This window comes from Lactuca sativa, chromosome 3, assembly GCF_002870075.4.
Source record: "Lactuca sativa cultivar Salinas chromosome 3, Lsat_Salinas_v11, whole genome shotgun sequence".
NCBI classification, from domain to species: domain Eukaryota; kingdom Viridiplantae; phylum Streptophyta; class Magnoliopsida; order Asterales; family Asteraceae; genus Lactuca; species Lactuca sativa.
Genome location: NC_056625.2, coordinates 24,971,201 through 24,988,458, shown reverse-complemented (window position 1 = coordinate 24,988,458; position 17,258 = coordinate 24,971,201). Strand labels below are relative to the sequence as shown.

The following is a 17,258-nucleotide window of genomic DNA, read 5'->3' as shown; positions in this document are numbered from 1 at the left end:
ATATGTGCCAATCCTTGCTCAAGATGCACCATCATCATCCTAGATATGCCATCTTGGTGCAAGGTGCACCATTTGGATCCCTGGTGAGCCATGGTATTCCTTAATGAGCCATGTGTGCTATGAAATCCCATATGATGCTTAAGATTGTTCAAGGATGCTCAGAAGTTGAATATGATCAAGGAATACACCATGATTTATGATGAACCACTAGTGTTCATAATGTACAACTTATGCATCATGATGCTCTGCTATGGCTCATGGTGCTCCATCATGTGCGTTATTGATGCTAATGTGTTGTTTGTCATGGATGAATGTTACAGAAGCTATTGCATGGCTGATTGTGATTGGTTGATACCATTCATGTGCCTATGGGCCAAGTGTGCTTGGCCCATTAGGGTTTTTGGTCTGATCCCTTCAATATAAATAGGGATGCATGTTAGTCATTTAAAGTTCCTTGTATTCTAGAGTGATAGGCGAATCTATGTTGAAGTGTACTTGTAACCTCTGTTTGAGAGCTCATAAATAAAGACTACTCCTCTCCTTCCTGTGGACGTAGGTTACCTTGACCGAACCACATAAATAATGTGTCTTGTGTGCTTTTGGTTTTGGTTTTTTTTTTGCTTTACTTCCTAACAAGTGGTATCATACTTGCAGTTTTTGTTCATATAATTGAAGTTGTTTACTCACAAGTTTGATTTGGAGAAGTTCAATGCTTTAAATAACTTCACTTTATGGAAGGTGAAGATGAAGGTTCTTCTGGTTCAACAAGGATATGCAACAACACTAGAAGGAGTGGCAAAACTGCCAAAGCAAATGGCAGCTAAAAACAAGGTGGACATCCTAACGAAGGCACATATTGCCATTTTTTGAGTTTGACATATGAAGTATAGAGGGATGTTGTGGATCAAACAAATGCTTTTGGGCTCTGGGATAAACTTTGTGACAAGTACTAGAACAACTCTCTGACAAACATGTTGTATCAGAAGCAACGTTTGTACACTCTCAGAATGTCTGAAAGTACCCAAGTGAAAGATCATCTGGATAAATTCATTCACATCATCTTGGATCTGCAAGGGGTTGATCTGAAGGTTGAAGATGAAGCTCAGACGCTCATTCTCTTACATTTTATTCCGAACTCATATGGGAATTTTGTTGATACCATGCTCTATGGTAGGACACCGATCACCGTGAATGATGTGAAGGACTCTTTGATGTCTAAGGAACTGAAAAGAAAAGTTTCATTTGGAGAAGAAGTTTACAGTTTCGGTTTGTTTGCAAGGAGAGGAAGGTCAGAAGAGAGGAAAGGAAGAAACAGAGGGAGATCACGTTCAAAATCGAAGTCTAAAGGTTCATCAAATACTAAATGTTATAACTACAACGAGAATGGACACTTCAAGAAAAATTGTTCACAACTGAAGAATAGGAAGTTCAAGACTGAATCAAGCAACAATAACACTGTTGTTGTGGTTTAGGAAAGTTCTGATGAAGGAGACAATGGTGATGTACTGACTGTAAGTACATCTAGTTCTACAGATGCTTGGGTCTTGGACTCTGGAGTGTCTTAACACATAACGTATAATCGTGACTTGTTCGACTCCTTTAAGGAGTGGAATGACACGGTCAAGATGGGTGATGATTGGGTGAGCAATATCAAGGGTAGTGGCACTATGCAAATCAAGATGCACGATGGTATTGTCAGAAAGTTAGATAGTTGTTTTGTTTTTGAAATTCAAAATAAGCTAATTTTTCTTGCCACTTTAGGTAAGAATGGGATGACATATGTTGGTGAGGGTGACTAGGTTAAAGTCTCTAAAGATGCTCTGTTTATAATGAAAGGAATGATGAATCATGGAGGGATTTATATCCTGGAAGGCAGTACAGTTATGAGAACGGTGACTATTTCCCAATCCTTGAGTGAGAATGACTTCTCAGTTCTAAGTAACAAGGAATGTTGGCAGAGAGGTTACTGGAAAGATAAAGTTTTGTGAAGCTTGCGTCAAGGGAAAGCATCACAAAGTGAAATTCGGTATTGGCCAACATACAAGCAAGGAAATCCTTGAATATGTTCACTCAGATTTGTGGTGTCCAACTCCAGTGAAGTCTCATGGTGGATGATCATACTTTATAACGTTCATTTACGATTACTCAAGGAAGGTTTGGGTGCACTTTTTGAAGACCAATGATGAGGTGTTTGGGAAGTTCAAGAAGTGGAAGACAATGGTTGAGAAAAAGACTTGAAAACAGGTCATGACTCTAAACACGTTTCTAATTTTCTAAAACTGAAAATGAAAAATGAATAAGTTATAATTAAACACGTTTTCTTAATTTTCCAATGAAAACTAAAAACGGAAAATGAAAAATGTTTTTCCGTAACTAAACGCAACCTTAATGTTGGATAAATGTAAATGGATGTTGAATCTATATATATTAAAAATGAAATTTTTACCCTCGATTTTTGGGATGTTATAATGATCCCTTATGGATCATGGTGCTCCATCATGTGCGTTGTTGATGCTCATGTGTTGTTTGTCATGGATGAATCTTCCAGAAGTTGTTGCATGGCGGATTGAGATTGGTTGACACCATTCATGGACCTATATTCCAATGGGCTTGGCCCATTAGGTTTTAGGTCTGATCCATTCAGTATAAATAAAGATGCATGCTAGTCATTTGAAGTGTCTTATATTCTAGAGTGATAGACAAATCTCTGTTGATCTGTACTTATAACTTCTGTTTAAGAGCTCATAAATAAAGAATACTCATTCCTACCCGTAAACGTAGGTCACATTGACTGAACCACGTAAATGTTGTTTTTTATGTGCTTTTGGTTTTACTACTTGTTTTCCACTGCACTTCCTAACAATATTAATAAAAACATATACCCTTAGTAAAAAAAGTTTGAAGATGATATGATGTTGAACACTGACCCACATCTTGAACATGATATGATTCATCGTGTGCATACTATGATTCACCATTGCTAAAAATATCTTACTCAATCAAGTCTTTCGTCTCGTAGAAATTATTTTTACTTTTGGAACACAAACATTCAACTTGAAAGAAATCTTCGTTTTAGAAATTATTTTTACTTTTGGAACACAAACATTCAACTTGAAAGAAATCTTCGTTTTTATGAATCTTCTTTCAATATTATTTGCATTTATAGTCAAAGAAAAATAGTGAGATGGTAATGAAATTCTAGGATAAAAAAAAAACCCACTGTTAGTAGCCATCTTTGTGTTCAACCATCCTCCTTTAATGATTTTTCAATAGAAAAGGTTAGCGGTTTTACCTAATACGAATAATAAAAAATTGGGAAAATTGCATAACAAACATTATGTGTATATAAAATTTTGGCAAGTGATATCCAACCTAGTTGGGTTGATGCACCGGGTTTTGTACCCATGTGGGGCGTGAGGTTGAGAGTTCTATTCCCTTAAACTACCTCTTGTGGTGCCACATATGGGGAATTTTTCCCTGGAAATCCCTATGGGGGCTGAGTTTGCCCTGTAAAGGAGCTCGAACCCGGGGTGCTCGTTGAAATATTGCGAGTAGGGTCCACTTAATTCGTTTGTCGTTTCAAAAAAATATAAAATTTTGAGTTTATCATCACAAAGTGTTGTAAGCAAGGCAAACAAGGTTGTCAACACTAACATTTCCTAAACGAGTCCTTCCTTGTGTTGTTTACACTACCCTAGGATAATGAACCACTTGAGCGAGTTTAGGAAGTAATTCACAAAATCATGATGCAGATTAAGAAAAAGAACAAGAAATAAAAAAAAATAGTACAAATCTATCATCTATGTAATGATTCAATTTAACCGAAAAAGTTTGCCAACTATAATCATATGGTGAAAGCCACATAAATTTTTTGATAAGCCAACAAGTGAAAAACATAAAACAAAATGATCGATCCGTTAAATTTACAACAATAATATTGTAACTTAATGACTTAATTAATAATTTTTTTTTGTCAAAATCAAAATTTTGTATGAATTTAATGTCTTTTAGATCATTTATCATTTAGTTACTCGAAAATCAAATAACCAAAAACCAAATAAATCAAATTTTATTCGGTTTAGTTTTTTTTATGACACCTCTGCATGATTTTCTTTATTTTCTTGTGGACAAACCTAAGAATTTGTATGTGCAACTCAAATCCTATACAAACTCCTAACATATCAACTATATCTAATCAACAATATTTATTTTCAATCTCCAAATGTTATTGCTCACTTTATTGAGTTATGTGCTATCGAAAGGCAACTGAAAATCTGAAAGCTGACTACAAACCATCGCCTGAAGTTGGGACCAAAAAGATTGGCTTTGTGGTACTAAGTTGTCGAATACAAGGGGTGTATCTGCAATTACTAAATAGATGTGGGGAGTGAGATGTGATAAGAAAAGTAGGGTGAGTCCACCTCATTCCATGGTTGGTCCAGTGGGCAACCACATCCTCACCAAAACTTTTAATTAGATTTAAATTTTTTTATCAATTTTTTTTTTATATTATCTTTATTTCCTTTCTACCCTCCTGAATTGATGTAATCCCTGAGTATCAGGAATCAACCTATATTATCTTTAATAAGGGTCAACCACCTTTTGAACACCCCATCCTTACCCTACACCACCCACATTGTTAATGTGAATCTTCTTTAACATTTAAGTATTATTTTATAAATATACAATAATAATAATAACTTAGATCATAGTGGCTTGGCCTAGTTAGATTAGTCACTGGCGTTTCTATATATTGTTCAAGTATCGAAAGTTTCATCTAAAATTTGATCATGACAAGATATATGACATGATTCAGTGTCTTAGTATATCGTTCAAAGTGAAAGTCCTATCCATTATCCTTGCATAAGTAAGGAATCAGAGTAGGCTAGGTTTAAATATGGATGTCATTTATTGTGTGGACAATGTTATTTTATGAAAACGACTAACATAATAGGTTATTTGATAATATTAATACGTTCAACATCACATAACTATTGTCATTATCAAACATTCTCAATAATTCTTATTGATTCTTATTATCACATATCATTATTCATTCGTTTTCATTCTTACAGAATACGATTATCAATGACACATTCTGAGAGAATGACAATGATAAAAAAAATTCATATTACACTTATAGACAATTTAATTAATAAGAATACATGACAATCACAATAGTTATGTGATGTTAAACGTATTCACATTACTAAACAACTTATTCTCTTAGTCATTCTTCTCGAATAACACAGTACACATATGTGTGCATAATAGATGTTCATCCATACATGAACCTAACACACACACACACACACACACACTCTCTCTCTCTCTCTCTCTCAATATATATATATATATATATATATATATATATATATATATCCTCGAATAACACAGTCCACATATGTGTGCATAATAAATGTTCATCCATACATGAACCTAACACACACACACACACACTCTCTCTCTCTCTCTCTCAATATATATATATATATATATATATATATATATATATATATATATATATATATATATATATATATATATCAACGTTGCAGAAATTGAGATTAAACATTTGACGTTCTCCAACTAACTAAGATTATGGGTGCTTGACTAAAACAAAAGTAAAAAAAGTAAAAAAAAAACGTTGCAGAAATTGAGATTAAACGTTAAACGTTTTTTTTTTAATTTTAAAGTCAACAAAAGTCAAAAAAAAAAGTAAAAAAAAAAAAATCAAACAATCAACTTTTTTTTTACTCCAAAATTTTCAAAATTTCAAAATTTCAAATTTTCAAATATTATACCAAAATGTTCACATTTTCATATTTTCTAATTTTCAAATTACAAAATTTCTTATTTTTTAATTTTAAAGTACTTGTTTTTCTTAAGATATATTAATCTGTGATATCCCCCTTATTCACGGTCATTTTAAAAATATTATTCATGTTTATTTGAAAATTAGAGTATTCATTTTAAAGAATAATATTGTGGAACTTGCTCCATGAAAACATGATAAATATTTTATCAAAGCATTTCCAAAGAAATGTATTTTGTTTATATTAAAAACTTTGGGATGTCATCGTTAATACAGAAACATAAACATAAACAGACTTTACATTCATTTACACTAGTGATTTACATCTCCTTTAATCTCTCAGTGTAATGTAGCTTCGTATCGACACTTGTGATACAAATAAACTGTGTGGGTCATGTTGGGAAACCTGGTGAGTACATAGGATTTTCAACCCACAATAATAAAGTTTTTATGTTTCGTCATCAAACAATTAACCTAATTACTCATCCCCATTATCTTCTTTATTTTTAAGTATCTTCCCTAAGAATCATCTATTCCTCACTATTTATTCCTACGGATCGTCCTAAGGAATAGGCACAAAATCCATCGTTGCCAGGGTTTATATAACCGGAACTAAGTCCATAGCTGCCAATGTTATCTGTTAGGCACTAAGTTCATAGCTGCCAGGGTGCATCTTTTTTATTGACTGTATTTAGGGAGTCCACCCACAATACATGTCTATGGGTTTTAGAGTACATCTAATGAACATATCGTTCACAACAACTACAGGTTGCGAGCTTGCTAGTGTTTCACTGGACTGTCTAGAATAGTCTGTGGTTGTCATGTATACTTTTCTAGATGACTAGGTCATTGCTTGGGTCAAAGCTTCTCATCATCTTTCACATCTCATCATCTATATCATCTTTCATCTCTCATCATTCATATCATCTTTTATCTCTCATCTCATCTTTCATCTACCCATCATAATTATAGGTATAAAATATGTATACAGTTTAAATCGAATAAAACATGTATATTTTGTTCATCCAACATAGATATCAAGAACACAGATAATATGCACACATAACACGCAATTTATGTTAAATATTTCATCTCTATTTGTAAGATTAAAGTAACAATGCACTCACTTGTTAAAGTGATGACTCCAAACTCGGGCAGCGCTTCGCTTCTAACAATTTTATTTTCCTTCGATGAAACCTAGTACCATTATCACTAGATTTTAGTCTAATATTTATTGTAGCTAATTAACTCAAGGTCTACGAGAGATATTGTTTAATAAGTGTTAAACAATACTTTTCAACCACTATGTATAGATAGGGGCCAGACATGAAACACCGGGGGGCAGGACCATTTTGGCATTATAGCACTTCTTAAATCCAACAACCCTATGCGACCTTCAAACCAGATTACCTGTACCGTGAGTAGTTAAAAGATATTATAATAACACTTTGTATATTATATTTTATAATATATATATATATATATATATATATATATATATATATATATATATATTGTTTATAAGTTCATAATAACGATATTGAACTTAAAAATAAGCTATACTTAAACTAGGGTAAGCATAACTCACTTACTAGGAGGTTTGGCTAGGAACTGGGCTTTGCGGGGGAAGAACTTCTGAGCCGAAAGCTCTTCTTCGCGCAGCCTTCTGGGACTCCAGGACTCGCCTCTTAGCATTTGGAAAGTACTAGGGGTTGGGAGGGATTTAAAGAGAAGTTTTAGAGAGAGAGAAAGGCTAAGGTGTAAAGAATATGGGAGGACCTTGCATGCTATTTATAGGAGTTGGCCTGCACAGTACGCTTGACGTTCCTTAGAGCTACGATGCGCGTACAAGGAGGCAGTTGTCAATCTTCGGGTGGGGCGACATGGAGCCTGCTGGATCGTGCATACGAGACTGTTGGGCGTAATGTTGGCTAAACAGGGCATACATCTGTCCCCTTACATCCTAACCCTTAATCTTCTAAATTTTGTAACTTTCGCATACAAGATCTGTTATTGACGTTCTTTATATTCACACGTAGGTGGCGACGTACTCTACAACTTTCGTTTAGACCCCGTCGACTAATTTTGACTTTATTTTTAAAGTTATATTTTAACGGCTTAGATAGGTAAAGTCCGTTAGAAATTTATAACTTTGTCATCCGACTTCTGATTTCATCCGTCTTTATATCATTGAGTTCTTATTAACAAGATCTTAAATTCTCATTTAGACTGTGTTGGCTAAAAATCGATCGATCTAAAATTCGCATTCCGGGTTGTGCACTACTATGTTAAATATTAGAAAAATCATAACTTCCTCATACGAAGTCAGATATTGACGTTCTTTTTATGCACGCTCTCGGTTTAACGTATACTACGACTTTCATTTAGATCACTAAGGCTAAAAAGTACTTTATCACAAACTCACGGTTTACGTCACACAACGTCGTGTCGGTTTTGTCGCGAAACTTCAGCAGGTCATAACTTCTTCATTATAACTCGGATTTCAGCGTTCTTTATATGTACGGAACCCTTATGATATATACTATAACTTGGTTAAGATTATTCATTCTAAATAATCTTCCTTCAAAAATTCATTTTTGATGCTTATTGTCTTTAAATTGACTAGCCAAAATCTGCAGGCATTACATAATCTTTGATTAGTTTTAATATTTTATTAATAATTTATGGTCCCTGTTTAATCCCCGCCAAGACCGATTAATCCCTTAATCTCAATCGACCGTCGAGCTATCATCGAATGATTTTTACAACCTCGATATATATATATATATATATATATATATATATATATATATATATATATATATATATATATATATATAAACTAGTCGTTTAGCCGCACAAAGCAGCGGCGGCCAATAGTGTACGACGGTGATCAATTCATTTTGGTGAATAGTTTCAGACGCAATGTCATTTGCAACATAAGAAAATTGCAATTTTGATTAAAGAAATAGCAATAAAAACATTACATGCATACCACACAATTTATTCTCTCTTTTTGGTAATAGGCTTTCCTGGATTGATGGTTAATACTCAGTAAATTTGACAATAGTAATAACATAAAACATTCTATGACATCAAAAGAGAGTAACATAATTGCATCTAAAGAACATATTTTTAGTATAAATTTCGAACAGTTCTATTATGAAGAGAAATTTAACACTTAAATGGATTGTTCTAATTTTAAATGATCATTGTTGGATTTAACTGGTTGCCTCAATTGATGCTTTACCAACTTCCTTAACTTTCTTCCTAACCCTTTTCCATTTATCTCCTTCCATATGCTCATTCATCTTTTTCAATTCTTAACTTCACAACACACGTCTATACACTTAAACCAATCTTAATTTTCTCCACCACCATCCATCCATTCAAGCATTGCTCATCCATCATCGACATTTTGAAACCTTGCATTTCTTGAGACTGGTGTTGCAATAGTAAAGAGAAAAATGGACATTTTACAAAGTATATTGGCAGCTACACTATGACCAAAAAAATTACTTTGAACTTAATGCGCCTTGGATATTGAATGTATTTCTCCATATAAACATCTTCATTATCAAATGCATCAAATGCAGGTCCAACCACACTCTTAGCTTGTTATTAAGAGGTAAATTAATACAAAAAGGGCTTAATAATGGTTGTAGGATGTAGAAAAATGAGGCAACAATACTTTTGCGCCAATATATACCAAATTTGGTAAAATTTTGAAATTACAATGTTGTAATATGAACAAATGAAATTAAATAGCTATGATAAACAAAAAAAAATGAAAGATAAACACTTATTTGCAATTCAAATATTTTAAAGTATAAGCTTGTAATACGTAAGAAATGAAAGTAAGATTCTATAATAAGGGACATTGTTAGTAATTTCATTTATACCTTACAAAGAAATCATTTAAACTTACATTCTCATAATAGTAGAAAAAGAAGTCATTGACAGACATACTTATGTTTCTTTTCACATAGTGGCAACATGCCTATTTTTTCTTACCAGTAATAGCAACCTACTTATATGCAAAAACCTCCCATAGTATTCATTTATTGTTTCCTGGCCAAACTAATCAAGTCTTATTTTTCTTTTTCTTTACATTTTACATGTTCTTATCCAATAGATGTGGTGAAAACCATAAGTGTGAATTGATTACATACCCAATAAACGACATTTGTGTCATGTTTCATGAAAGTTGGATCTGTTGGTCTCCTTCATGTTACAAGCTTATAAAAACATATTATCTATTAGTCGATCACATGCTTTTGTGGGTACTCTGTTTCTATAATCAATTACTCAAAAGTGTAAGGACATATAATAACTTATTTGCTCATTAGAGAACCTTGCTTTAAGTTAAGAAAGAGACAAACATGTGTCCAATAGTGGAAGGTGCTAGCAACAATACTGGTCTGATGGGCTTCCACATTAAAAATAACTATTGTAACAAAATATAAATGAAAATAGAATTGTGAACTACAGGTTATATTTGGTGCACAAAAATATCATATTGATAAAAAAGGATATGAAGATAGAGCAATATAGCTAACTTGACTAAGTTGAACCTATAAAAACAAAAGTTCACATCTTCTGCACATAAAAACATAAACCAAATTTTAATTAATATAAAACAAAGATACAAAACTTCACAAGATCAGTACTGAAAATATAAAACATAATTTAATTTTAAAAGACAAAAACATTAAAAATAATAATGAAAGCTAAGTGGTAACTCCAAAATTCCAAATTCAAAATGAAAAATACTCGAATACTACTTATTCTCCAGACACTTTTACATGTGATCCAAAAAAATATAATCAAATACCACTTAGTTTTTTTTGTCTCTTAACTTCCCTTTCATAGCTTGACTGGTATGTGAAATTCATTGATAAAATCAAAATATTATTGACAAAATTATAATGTTAGTAGAAACACATCTACATAACACCTAACTCGAGCATTATATCACAACATGGTTGTTGGTCTGCATCCCCTGTTTTAAGAAAAAACTATTAGTTTACTAATTTCTCATTTAAAAATAGTTCAAAAAATATTCAGTAAGAGCCCAAGGCCAACTCTACAAACCACAAAGACAGTGATGTTACATGTTGTTACCTTGATGAAGCTTAATAAAATCTTCTTCTCTTCATGTTCTACTTTTCATGAGTGTCTTAATTTGGTTGCAGTAGCCTCCATATTTCCAAGAAAGTTTCAACTTTGAGAATAAATGAAATAATTATTCAAACCTGTCAAATTAGGCTACCAAAAAAGAGAATATAAGCAAAGAATCGAAGATCAATTTTACAAAGAGAAAAAAGATGGACTATACGTGAAAATTGGAATGTTGGATCTTCAAACTACACATTTGTACAAACACACAAATGTCATAATCAAAAAAATTAACAGAGAAATCATGGTTGAGAAACAGAAAAGAAAATCTCTTGAGAATGAGAGACAAAAATAGGATTAGACAAACCATGGTTTGCAGGTGTTCTTCCACAAACAATGCGAATGGAGTGACAGGGAGAATAGATAGTTTTAGGGGTCATACCGTGTATTGATTCATTTAAGCCTTGAAACGGATTTTTTTGCCATGAACCCTCTTCAAGTCACCGATTTCAATTTCAAGAATGAAGATCATATGTTAAACATACAAACACAATTAAAAAGAGGGTTAATTCAGAACCAGAATATCAAGGGTAAAATATTCATATTTCAATTTAAAATTCGAATATAATCTATAATGAGAGAAAACAAACCACGAATTACCAAATTAAAATCGAATTTGGGAAAACAAATGTCAAAAACCAAAATTTGTAAAATCAGAAAACAAACTTGGTGCATCGATCGAGTGAGTGAAAGGAGATGGTGAGTGTGGTGAGGACGTTGGGCATGTTAGGTAGTGTCGTGGTTTTGTCTTTTTTAGAGAGACGAAAGTGGAGGAAAAGAGAAGTCAGTGGCATGTGGTGGTGAGATACATCGGTCTAGGGTTTGTTATACATGATGAGCTTGTAACAAAAAAAAAACAAAGGGAGTTTACAGATAGCTGACGACTCTGATAAAATGGTTTTTTGGTTATCAATGGTGGTGGTGCAGCTTCTTCAATTTCCGGTGATGTATTGGGTGGTCGATATCACACACCATAGAGAGAGGAGGTGAGAGAACTTAGAAGATTGGGAAGACGTATAACTTGAATTTATCATACAAGAATACGGTGGGAGGGAATCAAAGTTAACAATTTTGGAGTTCAATTTCGGAGATATGGGTGGAAGACCAAGTAAATCAGATATATGTAAATTAGAGATAATAGGAACCGGGTAACCAAAAATTAGATTTTTTATATATTGCATTGGATATTTATACATAGTGTATTAATTTTTGTACAATTTAATTTAAATAGGGTTAAGTTTAAAATTTAATATTATTTTATTGATGATTACTTGTACTGTTAGCTTAATAATTTGGACGTCTTAAAAAAATAATATTATTATATTTAATCTATTTTTAGAAATAGTAGGATTTCTTTTATAAGATAGAGTGTATATATATATATATATATATATATATATATACACACACTCTATATATAGTTGGAATATCATGCCCTTTTTATTCACTTGACTGTAGCAACAATCAATAGAATATAACTCTGTTATAATACACAGAAAATTAAGAAGAATGAGAATTGTTTATCGACTCAAAAAATACCTGATACTGTTATTCAGATTGTGAAGGCTTTTTATAGCCTAATTAACCTAATGGGACTAAAAAAAATCAAACTCAAACAAATGAACTACTAAGCCTACGTGTTCCTATTTTCCAACAGTAATACTTGGTCCACATGACCCATTGATATATATATATATATATATATATATATATATATATATATATATATATATATATATATATATGGAATATCAGGCCCTTTGTATTCACTTCACTGCATCAACATTCAATAGAATATAAATTTGTTATAATACGTGAGAAATTAAGAAGAAGGAGAATTGTTTATTGACTCAAAAAACGGTTGCTACTATTATTCAGATTGTGAAAGCTTTTTATAGCCTAATTAACCTAACGGAACTAAAACAAATCAAACTCAGACAAAGGAACTACTAAGCCCGTGTGTTCCCATTTTTAAGCACTAATACATGGTCCACATGACCCACTCAATTTATTTTACTAAATAACAAAAACCAAAATACTAAATAAACCAATCAAGATTAAAAAGACCAACATTTACCCCTTAATATGGACTTGTTTTCTATCAAAGCAATGCCAATTCTTCCTTTTGGATCAAGTTTGCTTCTTTGCTTTTGTCATCCCACCTAGTGCACTCATAGCTAAAGTGCCCAAAGTCTCCACAATCATAGCATCGAATTCCACTCTTGTCACCTCGACCTTTTCCTATTCCTCTGCCTCTTCCACCTCTTTCAATGTTCTTTCCACGTCCTCTTCCATGTCCACTACTATCACCATGCCCTGGTTCACTTGCGATCATGATTTGACCTTGCTCTTCCTGATTTTATTCATTACTTTGAAGCCTTGCTTCACAGGCTTTGACCCTTCCAACCACTTCTTCAAACATCATAGTTTCAAGGTCAGAATATTGTTCAATTGGGGCTACAATTGGAAAGTACTTCTTTGGAACCGAATTGAGAAACTTCCTTTCAATCACATCCTCTTCAAGAGTTGAACCAAGAATTTTGAACTTGGAAACAATACCACTTATTTTGCCCGAAAAGTCATTAATTGACTCATTGTCCTTCATCTTAAGCATTTCCAATTCATTTCTTAAGGTTTGCAGCCCTACTTTTTGCGCCCGTTCGGCTCTAATATACCTAACCTTGATTGATTCCCAAACATCTTTTACATTCTTGTGTTTAGCAACCTGTAAAAGAACATTATCTGGGAGGGTTTGAAAAATTATGCCCTTTAGTGGTATAGTTCTTCTTCTCATCAACTGCATCTTTGGTTATTGCATCCTAATGCCCATATGTCCTCAAAAAAGTTTCAATCATAATAGACCAAGTAGTATAATTAGTTTCAGTCAATTTAGGACATTGAAATGGTACAACAGTACCCTGAGCCACAACCTCTTTTGATCCTCCTGTCATGCTTTCTGTCACAGACTTTGGTCTTTTTCTCAGGCAAATCTCCGGTCTCTTTTGCCCCCTTTTCGGTCTTCGATCTGATTATTAAGCAGCCAATCCTTTGTTGCTTTGTCGGACCCTTCTTTTCCTTTTATTTGCCTTCAATGGTCACTTTTTGGCAGCGATCACTTTTTGCTTCTATGTCGCAGGCGGTTTCTAGTTAATCTTCTCACCAGTTCTACCTTCCTCACATCGGTGTTCTTTTCCGGTGACTATCTTTGCTGCTTTAGCCGCCGATCTTCACTTCATGCGATTCATATGAAATCGCCTTTCTACTTCTTATAAAAGAGCCCTAGGCTCTGATACTAAGTGTTGGAATATCAGGCCTTTTGCATTCACTTCACTGCAACAACAATCAATAGAATATAACTTTGTTATAATACGTGAGAAGTTAAGAAGAATGAGAATTGTTTCTCGACTCAAAAAACGGCTGCTACTATTATAGCCTAATTAACCTAACGTAACTAAAACAAATCAAACTCAAACAAATGAGCTACTAAGCCCACGTGTTCCCATTTTCCAACATTAATACTTGATGCAAATGACTAACAATTTTTATAAATTAAAGACAAATTATATTGAGTTAATATGTGCTTGTACCCGGTAATGTTTACATTTTATCTAGTTATTCGATTTTCAACATGATGATCACATAACTGAGATAACATGTCGGAACATTAATACATGTCTCACTCAAATACCTCGTAATGGGAATTCTATGCAACCAAACTCACCATATCAACACATTAAATCTTTATAGTAGTGAGGTGTCGGCAATATCATATCTCCTTTGTTTTGGTGATATCATTTGGCCGTGCATATCAAGTTTTTTCACTTGTCTTACACAATCCATCCAACTCCATATCAAAGAGATTGATTTTAGGGATAAATGCTAGAAATAGCAATGTACTAAGATTCACTTCATTCACTCCGAACATATCTGTTGGATAACAAATCATTGTTCGTTCATTTGACAATCAATACAATTAAAGCACTTGGGTTGCGGTGACTTGGTAAGACATATGGAAAATATGATGTATAACCTATTGACCCATGTTCAAATCCTGACACTACTCAGCCTATGTGGCCATAAAGGTTCGTCTGTAGTAACTCCAGTGCATAAGGCATAGACTCATGTTCACATTGGAGGATTAATCGGTGCGCGAAAGTCGGCCCGGTAACCATTGTTAGGAAAGTTCTCTTTCAAAAAAAGAAACAATCGATACAACTACACTAAATAACATAGTTGGTTAATTATTTGGACACCAAAATAATCATATTTTGGAAATTTGCTATAACAATATTAATTATTTCGCCCACATATATGGGATTACTACATACGAAATTACCGAAACAGGCTTTAAGAAATCCGTTTAATATGCTCTTTCGGTTGGAAATCGATAAAACTTGTAGAGTGATGGATCTTTTTCAGCAAGGCAGTTCGGTGGAACTGGAGTTGTGATATTATGGGAGGTACATTACAAAGTCAGTTTAATGACTTGTTGAGTAACTTAATGCAAATAAACATCAATTCTACTTCGGATCGATGGTAGTGGGACTTCAACGGTGATGAGGAGTTCTCAGATGCTATTACTATGAAATGTATAAACAACTTTGTTTTATCGAAGATGGATATTGTTACTAGATAGCGAAGATGCGTTTTTTAAGAAGGTAAATATTTTTCTATGGCAAGGCAAATATGATTGTTTACCAACTCACCTAAATCTTTCGAAAAAATGTACAGATTTGCAACATATCTCTTGTCCAATTTGTAATCTAAGAGTGAAGTCTAGTGAAAAGATTATGTTCACGTGTCAAATTGCTTCAGTTTAAAGGTGGTGTGATATTTGATTCCCCAGTGTGATGAATATACGAGAACTGCTCTCTTGGCTCAATGATGTTACAATCTATACTAATAAATAAAACTCATTTTCTGCCACATGTCATGTCCTCATTGATTTGGACACATGGCATTTTAATAGATTTTTAGAATTTATTTATTTCCACATGTAATTTTCTGATTTGTTCACATATCATAACTTATTTCGGTTATAATATTGATAGAAATAAATGCTTCCTTGAAAACAAATTGATATATTTATAATGAAATAAATGTCATAATTAATGAGAACTCTAAAATTGATATTGATATTAAATTTAATGTTTAAATATTGATATTAAATTTGTATTTTTAATAAACCCGTGTAGTACACGGGTCTTACACCTAGTGTTAAGAAAAAATAAGAGAAGATTAAATACGGTAATGCTTACTACATGGGGGATAATTTGGTTGTTCCGAAACAATGTTGTTTTCTATTATTGTACTATGTAGGACATAATTTTTGATGATATTGTTTTACCATTTTTTTCTTAGTTCAAGCATAGACGTTTAATAAATGTAAATTTAAATTTTCTTCTGATAATTTTCTAGAAGTGTGAATATCTAACTCCTTTAAGAAAAACAAGCAGACAAATTTAAGAGTGAAGAGACCAGAAGGATTATCAATTTGTAAGGAGCTAATCCACATGCCATAGGAATTAGGAAACATCATGTCCAATTTTAGTAAAAAATTGAGAGAGAGAGAGAGAGAGAGAGAGAGAGAGAGAGAGAGAGAGAGAGAGAGAGAGAGAGAGAGAGAGAGAGAGAGAGAGCCGATAAAAGCAGTAGAATGAGTCTGGGAGAGGAAAATGAAGCTGTGGAAGGAACTGGAAGGTAGAAAGAGGCGGTGGAATGTGGATCGGTGGGAATGTAGGATTAAACTAACCCAGTAGGTACTATACCTGTTCGTAAGCTTGAGGCCAAATGTGAAAAGGCAGATAGAGAACAGGGATCAATTTTGTCAACTTCCTAATATGTTTACTGTAGCTAACGGAAGATAATTTTAATATATAATATAATAACTAAGGTTTTTATCTACAATTTTCTCTAATTATTGGTAGTCTCCTCAAACAAAGCAAAAGAAACACACATGAATGATGATTGGAGTGTTTAGTCATCCATTAACATGCAAGTTGTTAACAAAATTGTCGTTACTTCACATCCACACCACCACTTTACCTTTTAATTTATTTAATTTATGTTAGATTTATGGGCATGTAGGAAAGTATTTCAAAAAGTAGTAAGATGTCGGCCATGACAATTCAAAATAATTATATATTGTAGGTTCCTTCAAGTTTCTAATGCTTATATTTTCTTATTTTAACAAAAAAAAATAGAAAACTACATATAATGTTTGATAATTCGAATGCTTTTGTTATGATTTCTTGGTGAGTAAATT

General features: G+C 33.0%; 1 long non-coding RNA gene across 1 annotated transcript; it reads right to left on the bottom strand.

Annotated features, from left to right (window-relative positions):
- Nucleotides 1-10,575: 10,575 nt before the first annotated feature.
- Nucleotides 10,576-12,134, bottom strand: LOC111884170 (uncharacterized). The gene is made up of 2 exons (XR_002847614.3): nt 10,940-12,134; nt 10,576-10,817 (listed from the first exon to the last, which is right to left on the bottom strand). It is a non-coding gene; the product is annotated as an uncharacterized LOC111884170 (long non-coding RNA).
- Between the last annotated feature and the right edge of the window lie 5,124 nt (nt 12,135-17,258).